Raw genomic sequence first — 15,541 nt, 5'->3', positions numbered from 1 at the left:
TTAAAAAATTCCGGATTTATGTCTTACTTACAAATGGTAACCTTCACTAAATGCTTATGTAGTAAGTGTAATTATGTTCTTAATAACAGCAATGTCCATTCTGATCATAAGTATATTTTTGTAGTAGTCCAGGTTTCCATATGCAGTGGTCACCAAAACATTCTTATTACAATAATTTGTATTCAGTATTAACATACAACATAACCAAACAACAATTACATGTATTTTAAAGGAAAGAACATTAAGTATACTGTGAGGGGTGCAAGTGTGCGTTTCAAGCAAAACTATAATCATTACCACCTGTCTCCTCCAGCTTTGAACTGAAACGAGTTTGTGCATTGTCTTCCTCTTCACCATCCTATCTTTTTATTGGCGTTTCCTCCCACTATACACAATTTTCTTCACAAGAGCTTGTTACTAATTTTTGCCTTCACTGAATCAACAGGAACCAGAATAGCTGTGTCTCAGGTCAAGGACAGCTTTGGGTGCTGGTGATCCATCCATTCATCGAACACGCAGGTTCCCCTTGGCAATGCCGCTGTAGTCATCACTGCAGAGCTTTGTAGATCTCTGAATCCTTTCTTTACAGTTTGCATGCAATGCATCCTGGAAGAGGAGGTCTTTGGTGCACATTTACCCCTTTCAAACAGGAAAATCTGTAATTTCAGTGTCCATTCTGTATTTTCATTTTCAAAGTCCTAAGTCAGACAGTCTGGGGTTATTTGAATGTACTGTGTCTCTCGGTTGCCTCAGTTCATCTGCTCCAGCTGGACAGATGAATTTCCTGCTAAACTGAATTAACTACGTTGACAAGAGCTCCCTAGAAAGGAGTTCATGTTAGCAGCTCTCACATTACGAACTGCATAATAGATCCATAAGTCCTGGTGAGAGGAGTGTCACACAGAAAGTCAATACTGCAATAACAACTGCTCTTTACTTTCTGTTTATGAAGCTGACAATAGTTTTGCACACTGTGGACCACTTAACAGAGAAAAAACAGGGATCCTCTATGTGCAATGAAATGTGGTTTTTCAATTTCTTGTCTCCGCAGAGAGACAACGGCTTTATGGAGAGAGATGTTGGGCAGAAGATTTTGCCACATTGATGGCTAAATCCAACCTGCTGTTGAATGGGTTCTAGCAGATGCATTCTCCTGGCTGATGTTAGGAATTTGTAACTGCCCTGTTAAGATTATATGAAGTAAGAAAACACATTTAACAGAAATACTCACATCTGAGGAGATCAGAGCATGTTTAAATGGGAGTTCAGAATAAATGTGAGTTCAAAATAATGGGATTCTGGATTGCCCATCTCAACAAGCTGCACAGTATTATTTTTTAATTTTCTTTTCTTTCGGCTCGCAAAAAGAGTAACGAGTTTCTGCAGCCAGATTCTCTGTATAATAGTGAAGACTTTGTCATTTATCTTCATTGCTGAAGTTCTTCATACCTGTGTGTCATACTGCACTCCACTAACACTTTGCAAATCCTTTGCTTTTTCAAGACCTTGTTTGTCTTCTGACAAGAGATATGTTCTAGCTGAGTGTGCGTGATCCACTTGGAACCCTTCTCAAATGCTCCTTAGAAATTTCTCCCTCAACAGTGTAGTTACTACTTTGTGCTTTGACTTAATAACACCTAAAAAGCTTTTTCACCGTGAACAGGTCATAGCACTTCAGATAATATTGAATCTGAAGAAATTTGCTGTTGTTCAAGTCTTGGGCAGCTTCCAGAACTGGAATATTACTGTAGATCTGAGCAGATCTCAAAAGAATGTTCCATTAATTTACATGCTGCAGTGTAATTAGATTGGCATTTGAGTAATGAGAGTTGCTGAATTATATATATATTTGTTGACATTAGGAAAGGTGCCCATTGACTCTTAGCACTGCTTAGCTTCACAGATGCAATCCTTGTGCTTCTAATCTGCCACAAAAATTATGTGTATTATAAACTATTTACAAATGAATCATCAAGTACACAGAAAAAGTGAGCTGACATAGTAGGGCATTGCAGCAATCAGAATTAATTTTGATCACCATTTTGGAAACATTACCCATGTAGAAAGATTATTGTAGATAAACTAACTCTGCTAAGCCTTCCAATAAGTTTAATTTTACTTAGAAGTTGCCGCCTTAGACAGTAGAGGTTACTAACCTAGCCCATAAAATATTCTGAGAGGGCGACCTAGAGTCCAGCTCTTTGGGCTGTGCTGTTTTGTATAACATTTCGCTTTGTAATGTTATACAAATGTTCTCTGGGCAAAAAGTCCCAGTGCCTCCGTAAGAGTGGTTTAGCAATGTAGCTTATTTCAGTCCAGGTTGAAAATCACTTTTTTTCAGGGTTTCCCAGTAATCCAAAACATAGATGGTGAAGTTTTCTCCAAAACCTAGATTATTGAAGAAATCACAATTTGTATTAAAAAAAAAAAATCACAAACTTCCTCACATCTCAATGGAACAGAATAGTTAATCAAGTCTAAGTTTTCCATTGAGGGGTCCCAAAAAGTATATCAGAATTGCAGTTTCTGGTGATTGGTTTGGATGGAAAGGCATAACAACACAACTGGAAAGCACTGAAGGATTTCAGATTCTTCTATTTAATCCTGTAGTAAACTAACTAGTTTCATTCAACTATGCACAATGTAAAAAGACTCAATCTTGAAGATCCAGCTTGTTGCTCTCACCCTGCCTCGTTGCTCTGCCTGTAAGGTGAGTTACTGGAACAGAGGCAATGATGTCTTTTCTTCTTTTCTTGTGGGTGCATATGAGTTTATCTTAACTTTTTTTTTCTTTTTTTTTTTTCTAATAATGTCAAATGGCAGAAGTGAAATGTTCCATTCCATATCAGAGTTTACTTCTTTTTTCAGAATGGTATTTTTATGTTACTCTTTTCAGGAGAAAAAAACCCATAAAGTCTCTGTTTTAACATTTTGTTCAAAATAAACCACATCTTTTTTGTGGATTTTTTTTTTTTCCAAATAAACCATGGATTTTTCTTATCCTTCCCTTTACTCCTCAACATCCAAACAAATGCAATCAGTTATTCATGCAAGTCCTAATAACCAATCCAGCTGATGAAAGCTAAAGCTTTCCTCTGAGATGGGGGAGATGGTGAGAACCCAACAGTGAGGCGTACTCTATAATTTTGATTCTAAGCTTTACCCCTGTCCAGCTCTGGCCGCAATGACGATAATCCTCTCAGAAACTGCTGGTGCCTGCCCAGTAATGAAAGGAGGAAAGTAGAAAACCGTACAGTCTTCTTCCCCAGATCAGATAAATTACTGCGATTGTAAATAATCTTCTAATGTACAAACAGATCCTTGGAAATATGACTGTCATGAACCAAGAAAGGGGTGAGTTCAGATTCAGCCAAGAGGACAAACCAGACAAACTTTGGCAGCAGGAGGATCAGACTGAGTAACTCGCACTCATGCTAAACTGCACATGAGGAGAGAGGGCTGGAGTTCAGCAGAGAACTACATCACATAGGCACTGGCTTGGTGGGAAATACATGATGGGATGCAATGAAAAGCTGCAGCCAGTCCAAACCAGACATCACATTACACGCATAAATTTATTACACATAATAAATTCCTTCTTCACTTCAGGATGAAGCCATGTTTCTATCAGAACCTCATATTTTTTAGCTGGGAGCAGATAGGATGTACTGAAATGTTATGGCTTCTAACTGCTTCATGTCAAAGAGCTCAGAGTTAAGTGGTTGATAAGAAACAGCCATTGATAAGGTGAAATAACTCTGTAAGGGCTGGGGGAGACAGATTCTTGGCAGAAGTGGCCAACTCAGTATTGGGGTCTTTCTGACAGTGTTTTCCTTCCTTTGTAAAATAAGTCGTATGTGGATTCAGGTAAAAAGGGATGATGGGGTGCAACCAGTTGTCAGGACCTGCCAGAAGGAAGGGTAAGATATACAAATACGTGGGTGTTGGCATGACATGGTTCTACCCTAGTTTTCTTCACATCACATATTCACATTGATGTACTTTAAAAGTCAATACCCAACTCCCAGCCACACCTCTCAGTTTCTAAGCAATTTTGTGTAACTTACTGAAAAAGTGGAGAAGTGTCCAGAGCTACTGACGTGATTGCAGTGCTCGCTCACATGACGTCTTGGCTAGAGACCCCACTTTGAATCTGTTCTCTTGGTTTGGAGCCAATATTAAGTGATAGGACTCCTATTTGCCACCAGGATATCTAACTATCAAGGTATTGAAGTTTTGAGTTGACGTAATTGTCTTCTTAATGTTTGGACAAAGAAGTGTGCTTTAGAGTGTCTTGGTTCCCCAACAAACACACCAACACTCATGCTTACAAGTTAGATGTTGTCTTCCTTTCTTTCCCTCCCTCTGTGCCAGCCAATGTGCAATAATTATGTAGAGTTGCTCTGCAAACCGAGAGCGGGAGTGATGTTGGCTGGTTTCAGTATGTCAGGTTAGTTCCTGTAGGCTTAGGCTGTGTGTGATAAGGGTTCAAGGCTTTGATCTCAACTGGGCAGGATGGAGATATTTCCAACGGGAGAGATTCAAGTGGTAGTGTGATGGGGCAGGGGTGGACTCTAGGAGAAGGTTCGTCACTGAGCACTGTAAATGGGCACCTGATGCCATATGTACAAAACTCTTTCCTTCTCTGGTCGTGTCTGCAAAGCCAATCTAGCTCTGAGAATACCTCGACATGAGAAACAGCTACTTGGAGATGACATTTCAACTTAGCTTTGTTCATAGAATCATAGAAGCATAGAATGCTTTGGGTTGGAAGGGACCTTTAGAGATCATCTAGCCCAACACCCCTGCACTGAGCAGGGACATCTTCCACTAGATCAGGTTGCTCAGACCCTTGTCCAGCCTGGCCTAGAATGCTTCCAGGAATGGGGCCTCCACTACCTCTCTGGGCAACTCGTTACAGTGTTTCACCACCCTCAGTGTAAAAAATTTCTTCCTTCTATCTAGTCTAAATCAACCCTCCCCTAGTTTAAAGCCATTGCTCCTTGTCCTGTCACAACAAGCCCTGATGAAAATATTTTCCCCATCTTTCCTATATGCCCCCACCAGGTACTGAAAGGCTGCTCTAATGTTTCCCCATAGCCTTCTCTTCTCCAGACTCAACAGCCCCAACTCTCTCAGCCTGTCCTCATAGGAGAGGTGCTCCAGCCCTCAGATCATCTTTGTGGCCCTCCTTTTGACCCGCTCCAACAGCTCCGTGTCCTTCTTGTGCTGGGGGCTCCAGAGCTGGACACAGGAATCCAGGTGGGGTCTCACCAGAGTAGAGTAGAGGGGTAGAATCCCTCCCTCCACCTGCTGGACACACTGCTGGGGATGCAGCCCAGGATACAGTTGGCCTGCTGGGCTGTGAGCGCACATTGGTGGCTCATGTCAAGTTTTTCATCCACCAGTACCCCCAAGTCCTTCTCAGCAGGGCTGCTCTCCATTCCCTCATCCCCCAGCTTGTATAGATAGATCTCCTCTGACCCAGATGCAGGACCTTGCACTTGGCCTTGTTGAAACTCATGAGGTTCACACAGGCTCAGCTTTCCAACTTGTCTGGGTCCCTCTGGATGGCACCCTGTCCTTCTGGTATGTTAACTACACCACTCAGCTTGGTGTCATCTGTAAACTTACTGAGAGTGCACTCAATCTCTCTGTCTAGGTCACTGAGGAAAATGTTAAACAGTACTGGACCCCGTACAGACCTCTGAGGGACACCACTTGTCACCAGCATCCACTTGGACATCGAGCCATTGACCACTACCCTATGGATGAGACCTTCCAACCATTCCCTTAGCCGCCGAACAGTCCACCCATCAAACCCATATTTGTCCAATTTAGAGAGAAGGATGTTGTGAGGGACTGTGTCAAGGGCTTTTCAGAAGTCCAGATAGATCATATCCGTAGCTCTTCCCTTGTCCACTCATCTAGTCATGCCATCATAGAAAGCCACTAGGTTCGTCAGGCAGGTCTTGCCCTTGGTGAAGCCATGCTGGTTGTCTCAAATCACCTCCCTGTCCTCCATGTGCTTTAACATAGCTTCTAGGAGTATCTGTTCCATGATCCTCCCAGGCACAGAGGTGAGGCTGACAGGTTGGTAGTTCCCAGGGTCCTCCTTCCTACCCTTTTTTTTAAAAATGGGCACAATATTTCTCTTCTTCCAATCACCAGGGACTTCACCCGACTGCCATGACCTTTCACGTATCATGGAGTATGACTTGGCAACTACATCAGCCAATTTCTTCAGGAATTGGCAGGTCCCATAGACTTCTGTACATTCAGGTTCCTCAGGTGGTCCCGAACCTGGTCTTCCCTTATAGTGGGAGGGACTTTGCCCCTCTGGTCCCCATCTTACAGTCCATCAACTGGGGAGGGGTGAGGAGAGAGGTTGCCTGTGAAGACTGAGGCAAAAAATTTGTTGAGTACCTCAGCCTTCTCCTCATCTGTTGATATAAGGTTGCCATTCTTGTTCACCAGGCATGTACACTTGCTTTAACCTTCCTTTTCTGGTTGACATACCTGTGTAAGCCCTTCTTGTTATTCTTTGCATCCCTTGCCAAGTTCAGCTCCAGCCATGCCTTGGCCCTCCTGACCTCATCCCTACACAACCAGGCAGCATCCCTATACTCTTCCCAGGATACCTGCCCCTGCTTCCACTGCCTGTGCAGTCCCCTCTTGTACTTTAATTTGGCCAGCAGGTCTCGACGCAGCCATACCGGTCTCTTCCCTTATTTGCTTGATTTGTTACGCCTGGGGAAGTTCATATGATACATATCTTACACCTGGGATTTGTTCACATGATCCAACAAGAAGTTAAATGCATAGGTAGCTATACCAGTAGGAATAATTCCTCTCATAGAACCATTAAGGTTGGAAAAGACCTCTAAGATCATCAAGTCCAACTGTCAACCCAACACCACCATGCCTGCTAAACTATAACCTGAAGTGCCACATCTACACAACTTTTTAACACCTCCAGGGATGGTGACTCCACAAGTCCCCTGTGCAGCCTGGTCCAATGCCTGACCACTCTTTCAGTAAAGAAACTTTTCCAAATATCCAATCTAAACCTCCCCTGACACAACTTGAGGCCATTGTCTCTCGTCCTATGGCTAGTTACTTGGGAGAAGAGACCAACACCCACCTCACTATAACCTCCTTTCAGGTAGTTGTAGAAAGCCATAGGGTCACCGCTCAACCTCCTCTTCTCCAGACTAAACAGCCCCAGTTCCCTCAGCTGCTCCTCATCAGACTTGTTCTCCAGACCTCTCACAAGCCTCGTTGCCCTTCTCTGGACACGCTCCAGCCCCTCAATGTCCTTCTTGTAGTGAGGGGCCCAAAACCGAACACAGCACTCGAGGTGCGGCCTCACCAGTGCCGAGTACAGGGGCACAATCCCTGCCCTGCTCCTGCTGGCCACACTATTCCTGATCCAAGCCAGGATGCTGCTGGCCTTCTTGGCCGCCTGAGCACACTGCTGGCTCCTGTTCAGCCAGCTGTCGACCAACACCCCAAGGTCCTTTTCCACTGGGCAGCTTTCCAGCCACTCCTCCCCAAGCATGTAGCATTGGATGGGGCTGTTGTGACCAAAGTGCAGGACCTGGCATTTGGCCTTGTTGAACCTCATACAGTTGGCCTCGGCCCATTGATCCAGTCTGTCCAGATCCCTCTGCAGAGCCTTCCCACCCTCAAGTAGATCAACACTCCTGACGAACTTGGTATCATCTGCAAACTTACTGAGGGAACACTCAATCCCCTCATCCAGATCATTGATAAAGATGTTAAACAAGACTGGACCCAAACCTGTGCCCTGGGGAGCACCGCTTGTGACTGGCCACTGACTGGATTCAACTCCATTCACTACCACTCTCTGCTCCGGCCATTGAGCCAGTTCTTTATCCAGCGAAGGATAGCTCTGTGAGCATGAGTCAGCATTGGAAGAGGTTTTTAAAGTTTTCAAAGTGTATGGTATTACAGCAGCGATGCAGTGCATAGACTCTTTGTGCCACACTCATTTGTGATCCAGAATCCTTCTGAACTTGTCTGAGGGCAGCTGGACTCTTTCTGTGGATTGCATTGAGTCACAGTTCAAACTTTATATCCCCAGTGGAGAGAGTGAATGCAGCTGGTTGCTTGTGGAGTGAAGATAATTTAACTGATAAAATTGATTCACTATAAGGGAAATTTCTTCAATGTCATGGCAATCACAAAAGTCCTCATCCTGGCATTTTGCCATGGATATCACAGGTGATCAAGGGAAAATGGTGCCATTGGTCATTTTTAATCATGGCTCTTTCTTATAGAGAATGCTGTTTTTACAGTCACAAAAAGCCACTTCACCACTGAGCTTACACAAAGAAGCTCTAAAAGTCAAGCTTAAAAATTTTGAGATACACGTGATTGTATGTTCTATCAAACTGAGAATAATGGTGCGGGTCTAACAAAAGTAATGTTATGCTCATTGTAAACCAGGAAGGATGGCTCTTGCACAGTGGACACACAACAGGGACTGAAGATGTCTCACCTGATGTTTTTGCCTTAGACTTCTTAGGTGACCTTCATCAAAACCACTTACACTAATTAATTTCTGGGCAGTGATTGCAGTTCCTCATATGGAAGATGTTTTTTGGCAGTATGTGATTATCATCACCTCTATAGATACAGAATAAATGCAATTGGCTGATCTTCCCTTTCCCCAACTTTTGTAACCTTTTTTTCTGATTTCTGGTTTAATCCAAAGAGGGATCCAGTGAAAGTCAGTATGCAACAGTTTTGCTTCTCAGAATGGCCCAGAGCATCAGGGCCTTTGTTTTTAAATTAAAATGGTTAATCCACACAAAAAGGAGGGACACATATAGCAAAGACTTGTCATCTCTAGTTGCAGATTTGGCCTTTATCAGTAGTAGTCTGAACACTGGGTGTAAATCAGCTTAAAGAGGGGATGAGCTGTGGAACTGGTCCTATAAACAGGGGAAAGCTCACCGACCTCTCACCGTGATCTATTTTCACTGCCTAATATTCATGTGCATTAAATAATGTCTTTTATATGAATAATTACTGTTCACTTGTAGTTGCCTGCTAGGCATTTCTCCAGCACCGAGGAAGGCTTGTGTTTCATTCTGAGCAATAAAGACCTGAAAAGACAGCGCTACTGAATGGGGCACACAGCAAGAATGAAACCCAGATATGATGCAGGGGCAGATGCAGCACCCTTGGGAAATCTGCATCTGCACCTTTCTTGGTGGCAGGGGAAGCTGCAAAGCTAAGGCCACCATAGGAGGCTCAGGAGGCATCTGGTCACCTGGCAGGGTGGGAAGGCTGCCAGGGATGAGCGCTCAGTCCCCATGGGCTGAGCATTACTGCTGTGTCTGCTGCTCCAGAGACCAGTGCACAAGGTGCCAGCGCTTGTCATGTACAGTGTGTGGAGGAGACAGAGACAGACCTGGGCTTTGCAGTACCACCAGCTCCATGCAGAGGCAGTGGCAATGGAAAGGAAGAGTGTTAAGTCTCATTAGCCCTGTGCCTGAAAGAAGCGTTAATTTAAAAGTCTTGCCAATGATTTGGAATCAACTTGTGGAGATTTGGAGGCTTTGCAAAATCCGTCTTCAAACACCAGCCGACTTCTTTCCATAGAAAGAGCTACTTTCACCCCAGAGTATGTGAAGGGATTTAAGTAGACAAATTTTAAGTAGACGAATTTGTACGCCACAGTGAAATGATCTAATGAACTCTGTACTTCCAAACATCAAGGCATTCCTTTTGAGGGGGATAAGCAACACATTCGGAGGACTAACTTACCATGTGTCGCAAAGGGCGAACTAAAGTAGTAACCAAGAAGCTGGATGCCTAACCCCAGACTGAGCAAGTCACTAATTACTCTCTACTATAACTATTTCTATAGTCAGACCTGTTGTGTTTGTATATGCATGTACATTGACACTGTGCTGGTGTGCTTTCCGAAGTACTGAGGTGGATGTGTTGAGGGTCTAGTTGTAAGAGCTGAGTGCAGGCTGTTCTCATGATGCTCAGATTATGAATTTACACCACCAGTGCTGTGGAATCACCTGGTTGTAACAAGCTCAAGTCAAACCACTGCACTGAACTGGAAACTACACTGTAAGATGCCTTTGGTCATGACATATGCCATATATTGCAAAGAGCACTGGATTGCATCTCCCTTGTGCACCTCGTGTGAAGCATTGTGTTTTCTTGCAGCAGTGTAGGATTTCTGCGGGTGAAATGGACCCATCGCATCTGCTTTCAAAAAGCTGCTCACAGGTGCTCCTACCACATGGCCTGGATGACTGGCTGTCTGAGTGGGTTCAGTCCTGAAGGGAATGAGAACACGCTTATTTTTCACATGTTTTGGGGTTTACCTATGCTTGGAGGGTGGTTGCGAACTGTTGCAGTTTGTGAAGTAAAAGACAGACCTTAGCTTTTGTTTGCCTGTCCAGGGTACCAGGGGGATTCTCATGGGGATGAATCTGAATTCTACGGTGTGGTGAGACAGTTCGAGGACATTCCAGAATCCAACCCTACTCTAGTAACAGTCAATACGTATATATGTGCGTGCATGAGTGTATGTACCTACAAACACAGGAACCACTTAACATCTCTTGATCAGGGCAAAAGAACTATAACATTTTTGTAATTGCATGATTATTACCTCTATGCATGAGTCTTACCTCCAACAGAGGTTGCACCCAGCCACCCAGCTTATGCAGTGTGTTGCCTTCATTGTGGTGGTTTTGGGGATCACTCACGCTGGAGCTGGTACTGATTCTTCTACTGGCACGGATGTTCTCAAAGTCAGTCTCCCATTCTGGGAGGGATGTGGTCTATCAGGTCTAACCTTACAAAGAATGAGACCATTGTGCCTAACTCTAGACAACCACCTCACAAGCTCACTGCCTCCTTCTTAGCCTTTCTTTCTCTGCTGCCTCTGTCTGTGTCTTCTTCAGGTCTGAGAAAAAGAAATTGAAATATCAGGTGAAACATCTTAGACACAATCTCTTCACGATGGTTTTATTGCTTGTTTTCAGCAGTGTCAACCACAGAGAAGAACCTCCTCTGAAGCAAGGAGATGAACCAAATACAAAGGAAAAAAATAGTCATTTCATTGCTTATGTACAGTCAGAATGAAATAAATAACACCGGGTAAAAGGCCATGAAACAAGGCAGAGATTTCACCTGTGCTGAGGAAGCAGGCCTGTTCTCACTGGCATGAAGAATACATCACGAGTACTGAGGTACACAGAATTCCACGGAGACAGTGATTCTCTGTTCACAGCCAATTTTCATCACTCTTTGCTGTCAAAGCCTGTTTACAGGAGGGCAGAGCAGAGTTGCTTGCAGTTTGGGTGAGAAGAGTCATTTGGCACCAGATGCTGAACAACAGCGTGAGGTGTTTGAAACAGAGTCTTAAAAATGCACTTTTGAATTCAAAAGTGCCTTTTTGAACTTCAATTACCATCCTTAGAGTATCAAAAATGTGCTGGGTATTTTTTAATTTTTTTAAATGTGCTATTCAGATTTCCTCTATGTACAAGTATCCACAAAACTGGGGTATAAAACACTAGTGCTTTGCTGATGCCAATTTGCGTATCCTAAATACCTGGCCCTCAGAACCCAGATGAGCATTATTTCCCTTACAGACCTGTATTAACAGGTCCCAGTCCCGAGGTTTGTCTTCTTCCACGGGATTTCACAGTATGCTAGAAATAACCAGGGTTTCAAACCAAGAGGTCTTCACTATATAGCGCAACTGCATGGAAGCAAATGAGGGGTTGGGACACTCAGACAGCAGGAGGTGGAAGAGATGGTTCGTGGACCCAGGGAACTCCTAATTCCTAAAAGCCATAGTTAGTTTACAACTGCACAGATCTGCAGGGAAAATAATAGGATCAGTCATTGCAGTTATACCTCATCTGACTGGCATGTAAATACTGGGTTTGGAGATGGGGTGGAAAGTTGACTGACTGAAAGAAAATGGATTGAAATCCTTGCTGGGTTTTTTTTTGGGACATCTGACTGTAAGCACCAGTCTGGGACTTAATTCTTTTTCCCTGTTGCACCAGTTTAGTACCAGAATGATAGCAGCAGAGTCATTCCAGATTGATAGGGGAATATGTGAGGCCAAGAGCTTGGCCTACTGCTCTTTGAGGGTCACGTACAATCAAGAAGCATTACGGTCCTTGCCACTATAAGCATCAGTATGCAGAAAGTGCAAAGCTGCGTTGTAAGTCAGGGAGCTCAGGACTGCAGTCCTAGTCTCCACGAGTTTGGCACATTCATTGGTGCAAAGGTGCCTTGGGAGGAGGCACAGGGCTGTGCCTGGGCTGTGTCGACACCCCAGTCAAGGTCCTTCCTGCAGCTAAATGCCCTACCTGAAAGCAGAGAGGCTGGGACACAGCAGGGAGGAAGCATGTTTTACATGGGCTTTGGTGTTAAACCTGGAGAAGAAATGTTGCTTCTCAGGCTCCTTGTTTTTGATACCACATGGACTTCCAGAGGCCATCAGTCAAACCAGGTGAGCTTGTGCGGACAGAATAAAATGAACTTCACAAAGACACATATTGGCATTTCCAAGTTTGAGAGATTCCCTCTTAGTCTGAAAATCTTTCATATTTCCTGCAGAAACCCACTAGGTTTTGCCTTATTGTAACACTGTGGTGAAGGTAGAAGGAAAGGAGACAGAATCATCCCATCAAACCGCTTTAATCACTGCCTTGGAGCCAAACGATGTTCACTCCTGAGTTTTCTTTGCAACTTCATTTTGCTTTTTAAAATCTACCAGGCAGCCTTTCGTTAATCAGCAGGTGCATCTCTCTCTGAAAGTATTTCCATCAGATGGGAAAAGAGATTTGGTTTTAATCCCTTCGCTTGCATAACCCTGTGACACAGACACCATCCTGCCTCATGCTTATAAACTGAGCGGAAACAAAGTGGGATATTGGGAAAGAAGTAAATCTGCTGATTAGTTAATGCAAAAAACATTTTTTCTCCAATAACACCTTCCTTCAGAAAAATATAACCGCTTCCCAGGCAAAAAAAATTGACTAAAATATAAAAAAAATGAAGAAATTCTGGTGTTTCATCTCTTGGGCCTGCTTGGGATCCTTTATTCATTCCTTAACTGGAGTAACATTGCTGCTGCATATACACCTCTGATTTTAAAAACTAGCTTCAAGTTAATACCCTGAAATTCTGCAGCAGCCTAGAATTTCTGTACTGCTTTTTTAATCCCTAAACATGGTCATATTCTCATTTCTTGCTGCTTATAAGAGGGTCACAGAGCAGTATAGGTCCCAGCTGAATAGAAATATCTACAGTCTAAAGTTAGCATTGAACCTTGTACCTTTAGACCTTGAGACAGTAATTTAATTTTTCTATTTTAATTGTTCTGTACTTATTAATAATTGCTTAATATTTTAATCACTGAAATATAGAATCACTAATTAACAGGAGGAGTTTGATCTCTCACTGGTATAAAAAGGGAGTAAACAGTTCCAGGCTAAAGATAAAGCAATTATTTTAGAGGCAAATTCCAGTTTGGTGCTGGCGTAATTCAGGAGTCACTGTAGTGAACTTATTGGTGCAGGAGGGATCAGAATTTAGCCTGATTTCTATAAAGAGTTTTAGAGTCCAAATGCATAATCCTTAAACATATCTAAAAGCCTGTCACACCCAGGTATGTCTCTTATTTTGCAGCAAATTAATGCAGTCGCCTTTACAGGCGTCACTCCTGCCTTACACCAGAGTTGAGGGGGTCAGACTTGTGCTTTGTGAGCAACAGCAGCAGCCCTGAGCTCTGCACCGTGTGTTCTGCATGGGGTCAGGACAACGCAGTTTGGGTTGCCCTTTGGGGCTGCGGTGAGGTCCCTGAACTCCATTTTATTGATGAGTTGGATGAAAAACAGAGTAGAGGAGTCCAAGTTATCCGGCCAAATTCCTGCACTAAGCCACTTAAACAAGGGCCTGATCGGAATGTCATCGTTCACTTGATTGCTCATATCCCCAGAGTGAAAAGCTCTGATTTCACCACTGACTCCTCTGTTCTCCTGAAATATGAGGCCAACACAGCTGGGCTGGCAGCTCTGCACTGCCTGCATCATTAATATTGCCATGCCTGTCACAGCAGGTATATTCAGCACATTCATTTAATCTCTCAAACACCCTTGACAGCGTAATGGAGACATGGCTGCATGTTCGGTGATGAAATAATTGCAAGTAGGATGCCTGGGGGCACCGTTCCTGGCATGCTAACGTAGTCAACATTTTTTGAAGGAGCCCCTCAGTTTAATTCACTTCCTATCTTCAGGATCCCATGCGGAATAGTCCGGTGGCACATCTCAAGGTCTGCAGCAGGCCCTGTCGCATCGGTAAATAACCAGTCAAATTTTTCCCAGTCATGTCTCTAAAAGGCAAGCCCATTCCTGCTGCCTTTGGCATAGGGTTGATGCTGGCACAGGTTAGCACAGGGCTGAAACAGAAAAGAAGCTGTAAATACAGAGCAGAAGGTCCCTTCTGCAAATGGAGCTACAAGCACAGGGAGAGGAAAAGGAAGGTGAAGAACAGGGTAGTGAAAACGTACTCAGGTTCTCACTGCTTATGGATCACAGTTACGGATCTTCTACCACGGCAAGGCTGCCGAGAACAGATGGGAAGGGTTTCCCTCACGTCTCTCAGAGGAGGCTGTTGGCAATGATGCATCACATATACTCAGCAGCTCGGTGCTCTAACTCCTCCTTCGCTTGGCTGGGATCTGGGATTTAAGTTCACACCTTGGGCGCTTCAGTGGATGCATTAACAAGATCAGGCAGTGCTCCTCTGCGGCCCACCAATCTTGCTGGGTGTAAATAAGTACCGTGACAGATGAAGAAGGTGAATGACTTTGCAGCCTGATGAAGCAAATCTTTCCCAGACTGACATGGCTTCCAGACTCTGAACCAATGAGAGGAAGCATTTTTACACCAAGTGGGACAACTTTGAAGATGAGAAAGAGCTATCCCTTACTTCTTCTGGTTAAATGTAAAGCTAGATCAAATCCTTGATTTTAACCAGGCATAGTGGGACTTCTGCAGCATTTTCTGTGTGAGTCCTAATCCAGGTCTGAAAGCACTCACCAGAGCAGCACCAGCACCAAACACAGAGGGACCTTGCCTCTGAGATCCTCGTGAAGATTTCTATGGGGACCTTGTGTCAGGGCATAAGGGCTTCAGTGCAAGCAACATGGGGAAATTTCAAGCATCTTCTTGGTTCCTCTGGATTTTGAGAATTGATGAGCTGCTAAGAGAGGATTTTGAAGATCTCATGACACATCAGTGTTGGACTGTAACTGCTTGGTTTCAGTGTAACATATCCATAACAAATATGGCTTGCACCTGGCTAGCCTGGGGTCTCATCAGCACTTTAATTCCAGGACCACAGGGCTCATTATGACTACCTTCACAAATACCTACCTATCCTCTCAGGTTTTGCAGTCTGGGTAGCCATGACTACACTGTGACAACATCTGAGCTAGCTTACCAGAAACTCATGA

The sequence above is a fragment of the Opisthocomus hoazin genome, chromosome 4, assembly GCF_030867145.1.
Source record: "Opisthocomus hoazin isolate bOpiHoa1 chromosome 4, bOpiHoa1.hap1, whole genome shotgun sequence".
Taxonomy (NCBI): Eukaryota; Metazoa; Chordata; class Aves; order Opisthocomiformes; family Opisthocomidae; genus Opisthocomus; species Opisthocomus hoazin.
This window is presented reverse-complemented; position numbering follows the sequence as displayed.